General features: G+C 38.1%; 1 protein-coding gene across 4 annotated transcripts in view; it reads right to left on the reverse strand.

Annotated features, from left to right (window-relative positions):
* The window catches only part of Spats2 (spermatogenesis associated serine rich 2), a 108,389-nt gene that overhangs the window by 74,124 nt on the left and 13,305 nt on the right, over positions 1–20,960 (reverse strand). The window contains exon 1 of one of the 4 annotated variants that reach the window (XM_077798596.1): positions 5,336–5,372. The exons of the other annotated variants lie outside the window; for them this stretch is intronic. The gene's annotated coding sequence lies outside the window, so the exon portion shown is untranslated. Of the gene's footprint in view, positions 1–5,335; positions 5,373–20,960 lie in introns of those variants that run through there. 4 annotated transcript variants of the gene reach the window in all.

Consider the following 20,960-nt stretch of genomic DNA (forward strand, 5'->3'; position numbering starts at 1 on the left):
ATGCACCCTCCCTTTCCCTTGTAGCCCACCTTTCTATATTACTACCCAATTATCATCCAGCAATATAGCTCCTTACTCACCCACTTCCTTCTTCCTATTCTTCCAGCTGAAATGTTTGACTTGACCATTATAAAATGTATTTTTACCTTTGGTTTAACATTTTTCCAATTACAATTTTTATGTTTGGTTTAACATTTATCCAATTACAATGTAACAATTACTATCAGTTTCAAAATTAGTGCCAATTTAATTTTGTTATTTGAAATTAACCTCTATTTACACACAAGCACACAGAATACTATAATGATATAATACTAGGAGATTATTTACTTTTCAAGCACTGTTAAATTATTAGATAAATTGAGGCTGATAGTGATGCTACTTCCTCCCTAATAATTTGTAGTGTTTTAGAAATGTCTGTATTTTGGTTTTGGTTTTGGTTTCTTGGCTTCGATGCTAGGGATTGGGCATGCTACAAATCATATTCCCAGCATTTATAGTGGGTTTTTTTTGTTTGTTTGTTTGTTGTTTTAATTTTTTTTTAGTTATACATGGACACAGTACCTTTGTTTATTTTTATGTGGTGCTGAGGATCGAACCCAGTGCCTCACATGTGTGAGGCAAGTGCTCAGCCCCATTTGTAGTGTTTTAAAATGTGTTATACCTGCAGAAGTAAAGCAATCATCATTAAAGTACAATAACCACTATTTATAAAAATCTAAACTCTAAAATCTCTTCATTTTTAAATGCTGGTATAAGCCAGATGGGTGGAGGGGGACCTCTTTTGTGTTTGAAGATATACAATTCAATGTATTTTAAATCACTGGCAGGAAATTTAATATTATAGCTCTCTTAGAAGAAAAAAATGGAATTTGATTTTCACAGATTATGAACGTGGTTAAGCCCAACTTCTACAGAGAAACTAAAACAGCTGAGCCAAAAACTAACTGGCCCTAGCAGAATGGAAGAAAGTGCTTTGGAAGAAAAATATCAAAAAGGTGAAAGGTGGGGCTGGGGATGTGGCTCCAGCAGTAGCGTGCTCGCCTGGCATGCGTGCGGCCTGGGTTCGATCCTCAGCACCACATACAAACAAAGATGTTGTGCCCGCCGATAACAGAAAATAAATATTAAAATTCTCTCTCTCTCTCTCTCTCTCTCCCTCCCTCCCTCCCTCCCTCCCTCCCTCTCTCTCTCTCTCTTTAAAAAAAAAAAGGTCAAAGGTGAAGGTAACTTACTTCTGTGGAAGAGTAATTACTTTCTCCATTGTGTGAGCATTTCCAACTAGAAATTCTGAGGAGAAAAACACTGAATCTTCTAAGTCACCAAATAACTAAGAAATCCTAAATTGGGCTGGGGATGTGGCTCAAGCAGTAGCATGCTCGCCTGGCATGCGTGCGGCCCGGGTTCAATCCTCAGCACCACATACAAAGATGTTGTGTCCGCCGAAAACTAAAAAATAAATATTAAAAAATTCTCTCTCTCTCTCTCTCTCTCTCTCTCTGTCTCTCTCTCTCTCTCTCCCTCTCCTCTCTATTTAATTAACTTTTTTTTTACTTTTTCCTAGACTGTCAAATGTTTGATTGTTTTAGCAAGTACCAAAGGGAAAAAATCAAATATAATCATAATTAGTTTGAGAAGAAAGTTTAAAGAATAAAATATGTCTTATACTTTATGTACGATTATTTGAATACTGGATAATACAGATACCCAAGTATACACTATAAAGAAAACTACTTTAAAGAGCTTCTAGCAGGATAGGTAGCTGATACTTATAATTCCAGTGACTCAGGAGGCTGAGGCAGGAAGATCACAAGTTCAAGGCTAGCCTTAGCAATTTAGGGACACTTTCTCAGCAAAATTCTATCCAAAATAAAGAGGCCTGGAGAAGTAGCTCCCTGAGTTCGATCCCCAGCACCGAAAAAGAATTTCTACGTTAATATATTAGATTGGATGGGGCTGAGTGGTGCTCAGTGGTAGAGCGCTTACCTAGCATGTGTGATGCCCTGGGTTCGATCCTCAGCACCACATAAAAATAAATAAATAAATAAAAATAAAGGTATTGTGTTCAACTACAACTAAAACATAAATTTTTAAAAAATTATATATCTATATATTAGATGGCAACTAAAAAGAAAGAAAAAGTCAGTGAGCAAAAGTCTATTTAACTTATAATGTTGCTGATTTTAAATATCAAGCTGGACTCAGAGAGTCTTCCAATCCAGGGGCCTGGGGCGGCGGAGGGTGGGGGTGGGGGGGTTGTTCTCTCTTATAAACAGGGAAAATGTTTAGGCCATATGCAAATTCTAAAACAGGTAAATATCACTTTCCACAGTGAGCCCACACACACTCTATCTAATTACAGCTTTCTCATTCAAAAGTTCCAGCCTTTCAATAAAACTAACTTTAACTGTTAGAAACACACTACATACACTGAACTTAATCATATAAAAGAATAAATATTGGAGGGCTAGGACTATGGCTCAGTGGTAGAGTACTCGCCTGGCATGTTTAAGGCACTGGGTTCGATCCTCGGCACCACATAAGAAATAAATGAATAAAATAAAGGTATTGTGTCCATTTACAACTACAAATATTAAAAAGAAAAACTTTTAAAAAATAGAATAAATATTGGGCTGGGGATGCATGTAGTTCAGTGGTACAACATTTACCTCAAGTGAGCAAGGCCCTGGTTTGAATCTCTGCCTAGCAAAAAAAAAAAAAAAGGAAGAAATACTTGATAGTCCCAAATCCTCCCTGGAAGAATAAAGACTGAAAACTAATCTAGTAGAAAAATGCTGGATTCCCAAAACAATTCCTTTTAAGCTATACATCAAAGAGATATAGGTGTTTTACTTACCACTGTATCCCCTAGTACCTAATAGCATATTAGTGAGCACTCAAAACCGCATGTATGAGTCAACATTTTCTTTTTATCTTCCATGTGAGAACTTGTATTCTAGTTCCATTCTAGCTACTTAATCCAGGGCAAGTTACTTGATTTCTAAAGCTTTAGTTTGTATTATACAATATAAAATGAGTTCGGGGGAAATTGGGGAAGGAAGATTAGCTAGCAGATCTCATGAGGATAAGAACTCTGTCTATCTTATTTACCTCTGTAAAAATGAGTTCTGGGGAATTTTTTTTTTTTATTTTAGTTGTAGTTAGACAAAATGTCTTTATTTTATTTATTTATTTTTTTATGTGGTGCTGAGGATCGAACCCAACGCCTCACACAAGCTAGATGAGTGCTGTACCACACAGCCACAACCCCAGCCCCAGTTCTGGGGAAATTGAGGAGGAAGATTAGCTGGTCTCATGAGAGTAAGAACCCTGTCTATCTTATTCACCTCTGTATCCTACAGTCTAACAAATTAGTTAGGGTACATACAAATATTTATTGAATAAAGCTTCTGCCAGCCCTGACTCTATAATTCTTCACAATTTGCTTAAATTATGTTTCCTAAGGAGAGAGCCCAATGAGAAGCATATAGTATATAATACAACAAGAAGATTTAAGATTCCTCTACACTCAGCCATAAAGGGCTTTTTAAAATTAAAACACTGCCAGGAGCAGTGGTGCACTCCTATAATCCCAGCAACTCAGGAGGCTGAGGCAAGAGGATCACAAGTTCAAGGCCAGTGGAGCAACTCATCAAGACCCTAAGTAAACTTAGCAAGACCCTGTCTCAAAATAAAAAATAAACAGACCAGGATTGTGGCTCAGCAGTATAGCACTTGCCTAGCATGTGTGAGGCACTGGGTTAATTCACAGCACTGCATATAAATAAATAAAAATAAGGGTCAATTGACAACTAAAAAACTACATTAAAAAAATAAAAAGGGCTAGAGCTATAGCTCAGTGGTAGAGCACCCCAAGGTTCAATCCCCAGTACAGACATGCACCAAAAAAAAAAAAAAAAAAGGAAAACTAAAATACATCTAAAATCTCCTCTCTATATACACACATGCAGATACTTTGCAAGAAAGTGATACTACTTATCCCCTAGATATAAATTTTAAAAAGGTAAGATTTAGATATAGACAGGATGCCAGAACAATACAATTTTTTCAGATTCTTCTGAGCTTTTTTTAGTCTGTTTCTATTATGCTGCTTGAATCACTATTAAACAAGCCTGAAAGATCATCAAATCAACCCATTTCCAATCCAAAAATGTATTTCAAAGTCAATTACTACTACTTACAAGTAAGAGAGTAAACATAATAGTTATTTATTCCATCTGACCATTCTTCAGCATAATTGCTTGAGAGCTGTATGTACATACAGAATACAATCAAAAACTACCACCTATTTATTATCTAGGGTCCTTTCTACGGCACTATTATTAAAACTATTATACATGTGAGGCCCTGGGTCTGCCCCCCAGACACGTAAAACATACACACACAACTATCCAACTAACATTTTTTTTTTTTTTTGTGGTGCTGGGGATTGAACCCAGGACCTTGTGCATGCAAGGCAAGCACTCTATCAACTGAGCTATATCCCCAGCCCTCCAACTAACATTTAAAAGGATCTTATGCCTCTGGAATACCATCCTCATATGAGGTGTGACTTTTGAAACATTGGTTCATCTCTGCTATCAGGCAATAATGACTAAAAAAATTCAAACACAAATTACTAAACAAATTATTATGACTGACATATTCCAAATTGTTCTTAGTATTAGAGTCTAATAATTAATAACTTTTGGAACTATTAACCCATATCTGCACTAGCACTTTGCTATCTGTAACCTACCATTTACTACTTTATGTTCACTCAGCCACTTACTACATGGCAAATATTGTGCTAGTCCAGGGGACCATAAACATTTTCTATCAAAAGCCAAACAATAAATGTTAGGATTTGCCAGCCATAGTCTGTCACAATATTCAACCCTGTTGTTGTGGTGTTAAAGCCACATTAATAAATAAGCATGGGGGCTGGGGATGTGGCTCAAGCGGTAGCGCGCTCGCCTGGCATGCGTGCGGCCTGGGTTCGATCCTCAGCACCACATACAAACAAAGATGTTGTGTCCTCCAATAACTAAAAAAAAATAAAATAAATATTAAAAAGTCTCTCTCTCTCTCTCTCTCTTTAAAAAAAAAATAAGCATGGTTGTATTCTAATTAAGCTTTATTTACAAACAAGGCAGTAGGCTGTTTCTGGTTTGTCAATCCCTGTTCTAGCCTATGGGAGACAGCAGTGAAACAAAATTTTTGTAATTAAAAATTAAAGTCAGCAAACACACATCCACACAGAGAATTGGATGCCACTAAGTGCTATGGTAAAATCTAACGCAGGGTAAAGGGGATAGGAGAACCAGGTACTCACTGACATGGTGATATCTGAGTCTAACATCTAAAAGGAGGAAGAGGCGAAAGCCATGCTACCTGCAAAGGAAAAATATTTTAAGGGAGTGCAAATGCTCTGAAGAAAGAACTATCTAGTATCTTAGAAAAATAGCAATAGTCACTGTGTAAAGTGGCATGCACCCATAGTCCAAGCTGCTCAGGAGACTGGGGCAAGAGAATCACACAAGCCCAGCAGTTTGGGGCCAGTCTAGACAACACAGTGAAATCCTGTCTCTTTTTTTGAAAGAGTTAGGGGGCAGGAGGGAGTGAGGGAGAGAGGGAAGGAGGGAGGGAGGAAAGAAGGAAGGCAGGCAGGCAGGAAGGCAGGCAGTTAGGCGGCAATGATGTCATTGTGGATAGAGGGACGTGAGAAGGAAAAAGAGCCAGAAAATTAGGCCAGAGAGTAAGCTGAGGCCCTTGTCAGAACTGTGGCATTTCTACTAAAGTAGAAAGCCAATGAAAGGTTCTGAGCAAAGGAATGACAAAAGCTTACTTATTAGAGGATCTTTTAAGATATCTGTTCAGAAAAGACTGCACAGAGACAAGGGCAGGAACAGAGAAATCAATCAGAAAACTAATGCAATAATCCAGAAAAGACAGAATGGCAGTTGGAATCTTGGTGGTAGCAGTAGATATGGGATCAGATTCAGTATATATTCTAAAGGTAAAACAAGATTGGATGTGAAATGTTATACTAAAAAGCCTCAGGGATAATTCCACAGTTTTGGCCAAAGTAATGAGAAGGGTAGTCTCTGCTGATGACAATGACTCTGGAAAAAGGCTTGGGAATACAATGTTTTAGGATGCCTATAATAATAACAACATGTTAGTCATGCACACAGAGATGTTAAGTAGGCAGAGGGATTTAGAAGTCTGAAGTTAACATACTTTTTTTTTTTCAAATTTACAAGCCACATGGCTGTCTTCTTTTTGCAGCTAACATACCTTTACATTATGATTGTTCCCAGTATATGATCACTTTCTCCAACTGGATTATAAAATCCTTAAGAACAATTAACACCTCACCATCACTTAGCTCACAGATATATCCTCTACTTTATACACAGTTTGAATAAGGTTATATTTCTAGTTCCTAAATCCGTTAAAGGCAGAAGCAGCAAATTCACAACAGGGAAAAGGGGGTTAGGGATGTAGCTCAGTGGTAGAGTATTTGCCTGGCATGTGTAAAGTCCTGGGTTCAATTCCCAGCACTATGAAAATAAAAATAAATAAGAGAAAATAACACAGCAGCTATAACTAACAGCTAGAAAACAATAAACAAAAGAAATTATAAAAAGCTGATAAAAACTAGCAAGTTACAGCATTTAAATATTTATTTACTATGGGTACAAATACATATACAAATGTCACTAAGTTTGTTTGATGCACTTAGTATTTCCAATTATCTTTAATTGCATTTAATGTGATTAATTTTAAAAATATTGCTATTAGCTGGGCAGAGTGGCACATACCTGTAATACCAGCAACTCAGGAGGCTGAGACAGGAGGACTACAAGTTCAAAGCCAGCCTCAGAAACTTAGGGAAACCCTCACAATTTAGTGAGACCCTGTCTCAAGATAAAAAAAATAAGAAGGGCTGGGTATGTAGCTCAATGGTAAAGCACCCCTGGGTTAGCTCCACAATACCAAAAATGAAAAAAAATAATAAAAATACTGCTATTAAAAATGAAAAAAATAGGGCTGGGGCTAGAGCTCAATGGCAGAGTGCTTGCCTCACACACATGAGGCACTGGGTTCAATCCTCAGCACCACATAAAAATAAGTAATAAAGGCGTGCTGTCCATCTACAACTACCAAAAATTTTTTTTTAAATGAAAGAAATAGCATGGAATAATAAATAAACCATTTATTTGAAATTTTTGTTTTATTCTCACAGATTTGTTACAAGGGAGCAAATGAAGATAGATAGATAGATAGATAGATAGATAGATGGATGAAAGTCATTTAACAAACATCTCCTTGTGTTAAAAGTGGTGGCTATCAGAAAAAAAATAAGCCATCATTCAAGCTTGAATCTCTTCCTAAGAGGTAGAAGTACAAACAAGTATAACACAATGTGATCAGTACAATGAATAGATTTTGAATTCAGACATCTGGGTTTGAATTTTGACAATGATACTTAAGTACCTTCAGGCATGTTATTAATATCTCTGTGTACAGTTACTGAAAAGATTATATGTAAATTAATATAAATATTAAACTAGCACAGTGGATTGCTGGTAGCTCATTGTAATCCTCATTCTCAGACATATGTGATATTATGAAATCCTTATGATGGGCTACACTAGGTGCCTGTTAACTTTTCTATAAAGAGCAGTCATCATCTGGGCATGGTGGCTCACACCTGTAATCCCAGCAGCTTGGAAGGTGAAGCAGGAAGAACACAAGTTCAAAGTCAGCCTCGGCAACTAAGCAAGACCCTGTCTCTAAATAAAAATATAAAAAAGGGCTAGAGATGCTGTTCAGTGGTTAAGACCTCTGGGTTCAATCCTAGGTATCAAAGGAAAAAAAAAAGAGCAAGTTGCCAAATATTTTAGGCTTTGGAAACCATACAGTCTCTACCACAGTTACTCAAAAATGCTGTTGCATCATGAAAGCAACCATGATAGTACAGAAAAACATAGGCGCAGCTATGTTCCAACAGAAGTTTTATTACATAGATTTTTTTTTAAGTGTTTCTTTTTTTCTCTCAGAGAGAGAGAGAGAGAGAGAGAGAGAGAATTTTTTTATTTATTTTTTAGTTTTGTTTTTTTTTTCGGCGGACACAACATCTTTGTATGTGGTGCTGAGGATCAAACCCGGGCCGCACGCATGCCAGGCAAGCGCGCTACCGCTTGAGCTACATCCCCAGCCCTATTACATAGATATTTGAATTCCATATAATTTTTATATTTCACAAAATATTCTTTGATTTATTTCAAGCATTCATCTGTAAAAACCACTCTTAGCTTACAGGCCATACAAAGATGGGTAGCAAGCCAGATCTGACCCATGAGTCATTTGCCAATCCCTCATGTTTAGAAATGTTGAGGATGCAGACAGTGATCAGAATACATGATTCTGTACCCTCCTCCCCTGTATACAATGAGGTATAGTACACAGTTGGAGAGACAAAGACAGAACACCTGTGGCTGCTGGACACCTAACTATCCTCCTGTTTTCTCTCTGCCCAGCTAATTCCTGCCTTTAACGGTCACTAACTCCAGAACCCAAAATCTTCCCTGTTGCCCCCATGTATGATTAATCTCATGCTTTTACTAAAGGCTCCCAAAGAACCCTGAAAACTTCTATCACAGCATTCACCACACTAACCTATAATTTATTTCTGTTCTTAATATCTTCTCTGCTACATTATAAATCCGTGTAAGCAGGAACTTATCTACTTGCTCAACATCTCTAGCATCTAGCCCAGTGCCTGGCACGTAGTAGGTGCTAGTAGACATTCCCTGAAATTAATGACTCTAGTAAGTGTCAACTCCCACATCAAGCAACTGCTTTTAGGAACCTGTCAGAACACAGAGCCATGGACAGGTGCCCTCCCTCCAAACAGTACTTTACTCTCCCTTCCCAGAATACAGCTCTAACTTTCCCTCTTCTAATTCCTGTTTTCTTGGCCAGATTTAAGTAATCTAAGATGAATTCTCTTTGAAATCTCTTCCCTTCCTTCCCTTTTTTTAATATTTATTTTTTATAGTTGTAGTTGGACACAATAACTTTATTTTATTTATTTATATGTGGTGCTGAGGATCAAACCCAGGGCCGTGCATGTGCGAGGCGAGCACTCTACCACTGAGCCATAACCCGAGCCCCCTTCCTTCTCTTTTCAAACCTTAAGCTGAACCACCACCACTAATTCTTTATTGTGATTTTACTGTCATATCCCTAGCAAGCCAGTAACAGCTTCATTTACCAGTTTTTAGGATATTTAACAATAGGATATTGAGAGCTAGGGTTGTAGCTCAGTGGGAGAGTGCTTGTCTAGCATGTGCAAGGCACTGGGTTTGATTCTCAGCACACATATTTAAAAAAAAAAAAAAAAGTCCATCACAACTAAAAAAATATTTTTAAAAAAGAATAGGGTACTGAAAATATGTACATGTGCTACTCTAGGTTTTCAGTAAAGAAAGGGGGAAAAAATGGAAGTACGGTAAGAAACAACTAAACCACTAAACAACTGGGAGTTCCAGTTTTTGAACAGCTAGAATAATGCGCTTTTTACCATTGCCCACTTTGGGCCCCAGCTACTCTGGCCTTCTCTGCTGGGACACAAGCATTGAAAGGAATAAAGGGCCTGATGTGTACATCCCGTGTAACAGAAAGGGCAACAATAAAATAGCAATCCTAAAGAAAGAAAAAAAAAAGGAATAAAGGGAACTTCTTACTCTTCACTCTTGGGCTTTTTGAAGTCTCTACCCTTCACTGCTTACACTTCAATTTGTATTGAGACATTGGGGCTAATCTCATTATGGTCTCTGGGCCTCTTTACATGACTTACCACAAGATCTCAGGACTCACAGGTCATTCTAAATCCTCCAAACTATCATGCTTTTTCATGAATTCCCCCTCTTCCACTCTTCCTCAATTCCCACTCCTCTATTTCCACCATATCCCCTGGAATTCCTGGGCAAAATCCTCTATATCTTCAACCTCTTGTTTGAATGATCCTATCATCTTTTGCTCTAACTAAATCCAATTGCTCTGAAGCCCTGTCCTTTTTTTTTTTTTTTTTTTTTTTGGGGGGGAGTACCAGGATTCAAACTCAGAAGCACTTTACTGAGCTACATCCCCAGCTCTATTCTGTATTTTATTTAGAGACAGGGTCTCAATGAGTTGCTCAGCACCTCACTTTTGCTGAGGCTAGCTTTGAACTCACGATCCTCTTGCCTCAGCCTCTTGAGCCACCGGGATTACAGGTATGTGCCACTGAGCCCAGGTTGCTCTCTTGACAGTACTATTAATACTGTTTTCTCTCCACACCCCTTTTGCTACTGGGCCTGGAAGTTAAAGAGGTAGGTATTCACCTTGTACCTAGTTTCCTCTTCTAGATTATTCCCCTTCCTTCCTAAGAAAGTCTTGCTCAGACCACACCATCACCTACCCCTCTTCATTATGTTCTAAATGTACATGGAACAACACTACTTCTCAAATTTAGAAAATTTTAGTTCCTGGTTCACCAGCCTATCATTATTCCAGATGATTTCAGTGTTCACCTAGATGTCTGTTCCAACACTCTGACCTCTAGGTTCCTTCATCTCCTCTCATTTTTTTTTTTAGTCCTCATTTTTTTTTTTTTAGTCGTACTGGGAATTGATCCTAGGGATGGTTTACCACTGAGCTACACATCCCTAGGCCCTTTCGCTTTTACTTTGAGACAGAACCTCCCTAAGTTGCCCAGGCTGGCCTCAAACTTGCAATTTCCCTGCCTCAGCTTCTCAAGTCACTAGGATTACAGGCATGTAAAACCATGTCAAGCTTATGCAACAATTTTAACAAACTTATCTTCTGTCCTACTTTGACCACTCATTTCCCATAATCAATAGTCTACATCTTGTCAGTACCATAATACAGTCTCCCCATAATCTCTTTTTTTAATTTAATTAAATTTGTTACATATGACAGCAAAAATGCATTACAATTCATATTTCACATATAGAGCACAATTTTTCATATCTCTGGTTATACACAAAGTAGAGTCACACTATTCATGTCTTCATACATGTACTTAGGGTAGTGATATCCATCTCATTCCACTGTCTTTCCTACCCCCAAGTCTCTCCATACTCTACCTTATCTACACCTCTTCTCCAATCACCACTTCCTATTTCAGACTGCTCCTCCCAGCACCCTAAATCCAACAATCCTTTGACCCCCATTCACAGAATTTACAAGATATTGATCCCATTCTCCTCTCAGGTCAAATCCCTGAGCTTAGCATTCATGGCCTATCATGCTAATCACTCCTTTGCATATACCTCAAGCCTTCTGCCTCCTCCCTTACTTCATCATCATTACCTGGCAGAGCACCAACTGTGCTTAAATACAACCACCTGCCAAACAAACTAAACCCTTTAAGACATTCAGGAGGCAACTAGAAATTTTTTTTTAATTGTAGATGAACATGATAGCTTTATTTTTTATTTTTTTAAAGAGAGAGTGAGAGAGAGGAGAGAGAGAGAGAAAGAGAGAGAATTTTTTTTTTAATATTTATTTTTTAGTTCTCGGCGGACACAACATCTTTGTTGGTATGTGGTGCTGAGGATCGAACCCGGGCCACACGCATGCCAGGCGAGCGCGCTACCGCTTGAGCCACATCCCCAGCCCCGATAGCTTTATTTTTATGTGGTGCTAAGGACCGAACCCAGTGCCTCACATGTGTGAGACAAGCGCTCTACCACTGAGCTACAACTTCAGCCTGGCAACTGGAAATTTTAAAACTAAAGGATATTTAATGTTAAGGAATTATTAAGTGTTTCAGTATGATAATAGTTATTTTTGGTAAGAGTTTACATCTTTTAGAACTGGGTATGGTGGTACACACTTGTAATCTTTTTCTTTTTTTAATTTTTATTAGTCATTGATGGAACTTTATTTATTTGTTTGTTTATATGTGGTGCTAAGAATCAAACCCAGTGCCTCAAACATGCTAGGCAAGCACTCTACCACTGAGCCACAACCCCAGCCCCTCCACACACCTGTAATCTTAGTACTCGGGATCTAGGCACAACCATCCCAAGTTTGAGGACAGTCTTGGCAACTTCATGAGACCTTATATCAAAATAAAATATAAAAAGGGCTGGGGACTTGGGCCATGCGTGGTTGCACATGCCTGTAATCCCAGTGGCTCAGGAGGCAGAGGCAGGAGGATTGAGTGTTCAAAGCCAGCCTCAGCAATTAAGTGAGGCACTAAGCAACTCAGTGAGACCTTGTCTCCAATAAAATACAAGATAGGGCTGAGTATGTGGCTCAGTGGTCGAGTGCCCCTGAGTTCAATCCCTGGTATACTGCCCCCTCCAAAAAAAAGGGCTGGGGATTTAGCACAGGGTAGTGGTAGGGTGCCTGTGGGTTCAATCCCCAGTATTGAAGAAAAACAAAAAAAATTCATGGGCTGGGGGTATAGCTCAATGGTAGAGTACTTACCTATCATGTACAAGGTCCTGAGTTCAATCCCTAGCACCAAAATAAATAAACTCACATAAAATAAAATCCAGACCTTTTTACAACATATTTATACATAAAATGTAATTTCTGGAATTGCTTCAAAATAATATGAAAGAGTAGAAATGTATGAAAGTACATATAAAACAAAATTAGACATGAGTAAACATTTGTTGAAGCTAGGTAGAAAGTACATGAAGGCTCTATCTATTTCTGTATGTTGAAATTTTCCCCTAATAATATGCTAAAAACAAAGGATGCCTGTACCATGTAACTAAATGTGGCTCTAAAAGAAAAAACACACATCCAAACTAAACAGTTCTCACATAAAATTTAAAACAACTAACTCCACAAATGGTCTCTCAGTTCAACATGACAATCGTACAATTTTTGTTCACTTTCCCACTCTCCAATTGGTCCATTTCAAGCCTCCTCTCCCATCCTTATTTCCAGGTGCTGCCCTTAAATTTTCTCAGAGACATATATGAAAATCACCACCAATACTTGCATCTGTTCCCATATGCTTTGTCCTCCTCCCTCCTGTTATTTTTTTTATATTTATATTTTTTAGTTTTAGGTGCACACAACATCTTTATTTTATTCTTTTTATGTGGTGCTGAGGATCAAACCCAATGCCTCACACACCTGCCAGGCAAGCACACTACCACTTGAGCCACATCCACAGCCCAGGTTATATGTTCTTATGTTTTTCTATTGAATATTTGGCACACAATCCCTTTTTTTCTTTAATATTTATTATTTATTTTTCGGCGGACACAACATCTTTGTTTGTATGTGGTGCTGAGGATCGAACCCGGGCCGCACGCATGACAGGCAAGTGCGCTACCGCTTGAGCCACATCCCCAGCCCCCTCCCTCCTGTTATTTAGTGAATGAACTGACAATTCCTGACTAAAGCCAACATCCTCACTAGAATACCCCAAGCCCTATTGCCCAGTCATTCTCCCTTCTCACTCCAGTACCAGTTAGTGGTTCATCTTCATCAAAATGATAAATACTGGGCTGGGGTTGTGGCTCAGTGGCAGAGTGCATGCATTGAACTTGTGAAGCACTAGGTTCAATCCTCAGCACCAAATAAAAATAAATATATTGTGTCCATGTATAACTAAAAAATATTTAAAAAAAAAAAAAAAGATACACTTATTTCTCCATTAAAAAACAAAACAAGGGGCTGGAGCTGTGGCTTGCCTAGCATGTGTGAGGCACTGGGTTTGATTCTAAGCATCTCATATAAATAAATAAAATAAAGGTCCATTGACAACTAAACAATATTTAAAAAAAAAAAAAAAAAAAAGCTGGGCGCAATGACGCACACCAGTAATCCCTGCAGCTCTGAAGACTGAGGCAGGAGGATTAAAGCCAGACTCAGCAAAAGCAAGACACTAAGCAATTCAGTGAGACCCTATCTCAAATAAAATACAAAACAGGGCTGGGGATATGGCTCAGTGATTGACTGCCCCAGAGTTCAATCCCCAGTACTCAAAAAACAAAGCAAAACCAAAAACACCTAATCCCATTTTCCCCTCCAGCTACTTATCCATTCCTCTTCTCTCCAGTTCCCTTCCTCCCCTTCACTTTCCAAATCACATCCCTAGGCTTTTGCTTCCTGATTACTCCAATAAAGCCTCTCTCAAGACTCAACAAGAACAAGCCAATGCTATGGTGGCACACACCTGTAATCACAGCAAATTCAGAGGCTGAGACAGGAGTGTCACAAGGTCTAAGCCAGACTGGGCAACTCATCAAGACCCTCAGCACTAAGGATGTAGCTCAATGGTAGAACACTGGCCTGGCATATGCAAGGCCTCTGCGGTACCCCAACCAATACACACCTCCCCCCCCCAAAAAAAAAAATCTGCAACAATTTCCAAATCTGATGTCTTCCTTTTACTTATATCTGCAACATCTAGTATACCATGCATTTTGTCTAAACATTCCAATCCCCAGAATTTAAGTTCAAAGAAGATAGACATGTTGGGGCTGGGGATGTGGCTCAAGCGGTAGCGCGCTTGCCTGGCATGCATGCGGCCCGGGTTCGATCCTCAGCACCACATACCAACAAAGATGTTGTGTCCCCCGAGAACTAAAAAATAAATATTAAAAATTCATTCTCTCTCTCTCTCTCTCTCTCTCTCTCTCTCTCTCTCTCTCTCTCTCTCTCCCCTCTCTCACCCTCTCTTAAAAAAAAAAAAAAAAAAAAGAAGATAGACATGTTTGTCCATTTTGTTCACAGCTGTACAACTAGAGCTAAGAACAATGCCTGGCAAATGGTACTTTTTCCCCCATATCTTAACATCTCTGAAAAACAGTACAACTGATGATAATTTACAACTATTATTTGTTCTGTCCAAGCTCCCAGAGCATTACCAATCTGAAGCAATTAAAAAAAAAAAAAGGAAAAAGACAAAATTTATTATATGTTCAAGCATGGAGAACTAAATTCCTGAAATGACTTTTGTTTGTCTTTTGCAGTGTTGGGGATCAAAGCCAGAGCCTTGCTCAAGCTAGGCAAGTGCTTTACCACTGAGCTATACTGTCGTCCCCTGACAGAACTTTTATTTATTTGTAGTACTGGGGATTGAACCCAGAGCCTTATGTATACTAGGCAAGCACTCTGCCACTGAGCTACAACCTTAGTCTCCTGAAACAACTTTTAATTAAAATTCTGTTTGAATGTTTTTGAACCATATAGGTAATGCAAATTCAAACTGAGAGCAGTTCAAATTCCATTGTGAAGCTCATCTTCACAATGCCAAAGTCATACCAGTTGCCTTGCTGAGGTTTTCTGTATGATGGGTTTACTACTGATTTACATTCTTATGCAGTTTCCTAGTGTTACAGGGGCCTCCAATGGATTATATGTTTGAATCTATTTCCCTTTTCTAGTAGGACATAAATAATCTCATAACTGATTATATCAGAAATTGCAATACAAACTCATTATTTAGAGAAACGGGGATACTAAAAGCATTAATTTTAAAAAGCTAGGGCTGGGGATATAGCTCAGTTGGTAGAATGCTTGCCTTGCATGCATAAGGCCCCAGGGTTCAATCCCCAGCACCACAAAAAATAAAAATAAAAAAGCTAGAAGTGTCTCTCAGGAAAGGGAAAAGAAGGAGGGGAGAACCAAACCACAAAAATATTTGATTCTACAAACTACATACACATATAACTATGATAAAAATGAACCCTAAGACCTAAAGGGGGAAAAAAGAAATAAATGATCGTTGAGAGGAAAAAAAAATCAGGGAAAAAAAAAGAGAGAGAGAGAGAGATATGTGGACATGGAAAAATGTAGGGGTCAGAAGGTGGAAAGCCCTTGAGTACAGCAAAGGCAAAGTGAAGGGGAAGTTCAAAAACAAAAGGAACAAAAATCTAGGTCAGCTTTACAAAGACTGGAGATTAAGTATGCCAAAACAGCCTAAGAAAAAAAGTCAAAAACTGTCAGGTTGTATAGTATAGAAGAGGCCTTTTCTAGTTGTAGTTGGACATAATATCTTTATTTTTGTTTTTATTTTTATGTGGTGCTGAGGATTGAACCCAGCACCTCGCACACACGTGCTAGGCGAGTGCTCAACCGCTGAGCCACAACCTGAGACCTAGAAGAGGCCTTTTCAATTGAGCTCCATATACCTAATGTCCATCTCCACCTAATCCCTACTAAAATAACTGCTTAACTCAAATTATTTTCTAACAAAAACAAGGGGTAGATGGGCTTTTTTTGTGTTTACATTAAAAAGATTGAGTGTCTGTGAGGAAAAAAGAATATTCATAATCCAGATAAACCAGAAGATGCTACTCTTTTTTTTTTAATTTTTTTAAGAGAGAGAGAGAGAGAGAGAGAGAGAGAATTTTAATATTTATTTATTTTTTTCTTAGTTCTCAGCGGACACAACATCTTCGTTTGTATGTGGTGCTGAGGATCGAACCCAGGCGGCACGCACTCCAGGCGAGCGCACTACATCCCCAGCCACATCCCCAGCCCCAGAAGATGCTACTCTTAAAAAGTTCTATCAAACAAAATTTAAAAGCAAGCTTCAAAATGTTTCTACAAAACTGAATTCCATGGGCTGGGATTGTGGCTCAGTGGTAGAGCACTCACCTAGCACGTGTGAGGCCCTGGGTTTGATGCTCAGCACTACATAAAAATCAATAGATATTGTGTCCAACTACAACTAAAAAATAAATATTAAAAACAAAAAAACAGGGGCTGTAGTTGTAGCTCAGTGGTATAGAGAGCTTATCTGACACAAGTAAGGCACTTGGGTTCGATCCTCAGCACCACATGAAAATGAGTAAATAAAAACAAAGTTAACCAAAACAGGTGGATAACAATTGAAAAAAAAAAAGAACTTGAGTCCCATAACAAATCACTTCCAACAATGGAATAAAAAAGGGATGAGCTATATATAGTTCCATACTGCACATAAAATAATCTCAAATTAATATGCCAAGTGAAATAAACCAAATGCTCTGCAAAAAATGTATATACTGTATGAGTCCATTATATAAAATAGAAAATGCAAACTAATCTTATGACAGTAAGTAGATTAGTTGTGGGGTATGTAGAGGAGGAAAAGGGATGAAAAAGGGAAATAAAGAAATCTGGGAGGTCCTGGGTGTGTTCATCTTGACCCTGGCAATAGCTGCACAGGTATGTCAAAACTTATCCAAGTGGACCCTATGTGAAGTTTATTCTATGTCAGTTTATCTAAATGAAATTGTTTTATTAAAAAAAAAAGGTAGAAAGAACCAGATGAGAATATGTGCAATACATAAGACAAAGGATTAGTATCCAGAATTTCCTACAAATACCTACAAATCAATTAAAAACAAAAAAAAACAAACTAAGGGAAAAATAGGCCACAGAGGTAAGTAACTAATTTACAAAAGAGGAAACCTAAATGATACTAAAAAAAAAAATTAAAATATGCTCAAACTCACTAACAATGAAGGAAATGCCAATTAAAATATAAAATAGTGGGGCTGGCGTTGTGGTTCAGCAGTAGAGCACTTGCCTTGCACATGTGGAAGCACTGGGTTTTATCCTCAATACCACATAAAAATAAATAAACAAAATAAGGGTGCTGTATCCATTTACAACTAAAATAAAAAATAAAAAAATAGAAAATAGTATGACATTCAAAGAACAGCAAAAATTATAGAGAATAAAATGAAGAACTGGTATAAAAATGAATTCTTATGCACTACTGATGAATGAGTAGAAAAGTAAAACCTCTTTAGAAAGCAGTTTGCTATCTTACATGAACATACCCTAAGACTTAGAATTTCTACTCTCACTCATTAACACAAGGAAACATGTAGAAGGTTCACTAAAACAGTTTATAATGGTTAAAAATCACTAACAACATAAATGTATGTTATAGGTTAATTAATTTTATGAGGTAGAACCATACAACCATATAAAACGCTTAAAATGTTGTATTTAGTAATAAGAAACAAATGTCAAAATTCATACCAAGAAGTAAAATCCCAAGATAAGTACAATATGATGCTGCTTTACAAAGTTTAAAAATTAAAATATTGTTCTTCTATTCTAAGGAGCACTATTATTTCATGAAAATGAAAAAATTACAATCAACTGTAAAATAAATCCCAAATTTAGAGATTAAATGGAAGCATCCACTTATCTAAGGAGTATTGTAATCAATTAAACACTATACTATATGGATTGTGTGCCTAATACATGTAGTAAAAATTTTAAGCAATGCAAGATACTGTGGATGAATATTGTTACAGTGGCTACTCCTGGTGAAGGAGGGAAGAGATAACTATCATGTTTTTTTTTTTAATCTAATATCTAGGGGCCAGATATAGCTCAGCTTGAGACTGTGTCCTTAGCATGTATAAAGATTTAAATTCAACCCCCAGCAAGCCCCACTGCCTCCAAGTCTTTTTAGATTAAAAAAATACAATGTCTTGGGCTGGGTTTGTGGCTCAGTGGTAGAGTGCTTGCCTAGCATGCGTGAGGCACTGGGTTCGATCCCCAGCCCCACATAAAAGTAAACAAAATAAAGGTATAAAAAAATATTTAAAATATATATATACAATGTCTAAATTGTGGTTTTTAAATGTCACTAGCTAATAAAAGAAATGAGGGCTCCTTAGAGGGGAAAAAGTTGATTCTATATCTGTGGAAGGAAATAAATAAGCCTGGTTATTTTCTTGTTCTAAAAAGCAAGAAAGTTATATCAAAGACTATTGGGGTTTTAACTAAAAGGACAATACAGCCAATTTAAATGAGTTTCCACAGACTTAAATGGGACAATATGAGTATCATTAAGAATAAGGTCATCTTCCCCCAGTACTGGGGATTAAACCCAGGGGCACCTACCATGGAGCTATAGTCCCAGACCATTTTATTTTGATTTTGATATAGGGTCTCACTAAGTTGCCTAGGCTGGCCTCAAACTTGGGATCCTCCTGCCTCAGCTTCTCAAGTCATTAGGATTACAGGCATGTGCTACAGTTTTCAGTTACTATGGTAGCTTTAATGTATGTTCAGAAATTATGTCTCTCCAAGAGATAGACTTTTTTTTTTTTTTTTTTTTTTTGGTGTATGGTACTGGGATCAAACCCAGGACCTTCACATATGCTAGGTAAGCACTCTACAACTGAGCTACATCCCCAAGCTCTCCACCCACCCAGCTTTTTGAGATACGGTCTTGCTATATAGATAGTAAATCTACATCTATAATAGAGTCCAGTCTGGCCTCAAACTTTTGATCTTTCTGCCTCAGCTCCCTGGGTTGCTAGGAGTAAAGGCATGTGCCTATATATATGTTTATGTTTTATTCATTCATTCATTTGTTCATTTACGGGTGCTGGGGATTAAACCAGGGCTCTGATAGTTGCCATGAGCTAGCTACATCCCCATCCCCATGAAGTAGAGCTTAATTCCTTCCCCATGAGTATGGGTTAGATTTACTGATTCAGAGGTTTGTTTGCTTTTGCAGTGCTGGGGATCAAATCCAGGACCTCACACATTGTGATCTGACAAGTGCTCTGCACTGAGTTACCTTCCCAGCCCAAGTGACTCACTTTTTTTGGTATGAGGTGGGTGGGGAACACTAGGAATTGAACTCAGGGGCCTGCAGCCACTGAGCCACATCCCTGGACCTATTTTGTATTTTATTTAGAGACAGGGTCTCACTGAGTTGCTTAGTGCCTTGCTTTTGCTGAGGCTGGCTTTGAGTAAGATCCTCCGGAGTCGCTGGGATTACAGGGGTGCACCACCATATCTGGCCCAAGTGACTAACTTTTAACAAAGAGAATATGGAAAGAGGGCTGGGGATGTGGCTCAAGCGGTAGCGTGCTCACCTGGCATGCGTGCGGCCCGGGTTCGATCCTCAGCACCACATACCAACAAAGATGTTGTGTCCCCCGAGAACTAAAAAATAAATATTAAAAATTCTTTCTCTCTCTCTCTCTCCCTCCTCTCTCACTCTCTCTTTAAAAAAAAAAAAAGAGAGAGAATATGGAAAGAGACAAAACAGAAATTTTACATTAAGGAAACCTGGCAGACATCATCTTAATTAAATGATCAAGGTTAACATCACCAAGTCAGGCATGGCGATACACACCTGTACTCCTAGCTACTTGGGAGCCTAAGGTAGAAAGATAGCTTAAGCTTCGTAGCTGGAGACCAGTCAGGGGCAATATAGAGAGATACCGCGTCAAAAACATAAGCAGCAACAAAAAGTTAACATCATCAATAAAAAGATATGTTGACATCATCTACCTCTACTCTCTGATACAACAGGATGAGAAGGGCACATCACCTCTGTGTGGGTATTCTTCCCAAAAATCCATATGATCACAGGAAAACATCAGACAAATCTTCCACATTGAGAGACTTTCTATAAAATACCAGGCTTTTATACACACACACACACACACACACACACACACACACAAACACATATATATGTAGGCATGTAAATATAAGTGGAACAAAATGAAATGTTACATACTAGGCTTGTAACAGAAATGACCTCTAGAGAGGGGACTGTTGTCATTTCTGTTATCAGGGAGGAAAGTATTATTTGGAAGAGCTAGAATTAGAGACCAATATAAAAGGATCTTTTTGATGTTTACTCTATTTATTTCCATTCTTCCCACCTCAGTCTCCTGGGTAGTTAAGATTAGGGCACACATTACCATGCCCAACTAGATATTACTACAATGCTTGAATTTTTTTTCAATATTCACAAAATACTTTGCAATTAAAAATGAGAAGAAAAATCAATATTTCATACACTATAAAAATTCTGTGGGCTGGGGATGTGGCTCAAGCGGTAGCGTGCTCACCTGGCATGCGTGCTGCCTGGGTTCGATCCTCAGCACCACATACAAAGATGTTGTGTCCACTGGAAACTAAAAAATAAA

This window comes from Urocitellus parryii, chromosome 5 (assembly GCF_045843805.1).
Source record: "Urocitellus parryii isolate mUroPar1 chromosome 5, mUroPar1.hap1, whole genome shotgun sequence".
Lineage (NCBI taxonomy): Eukaryota > Metazoa > Chordata > Mammalia > Rodentia > Sciuridae > Urocitellus > Urocitellus parryii.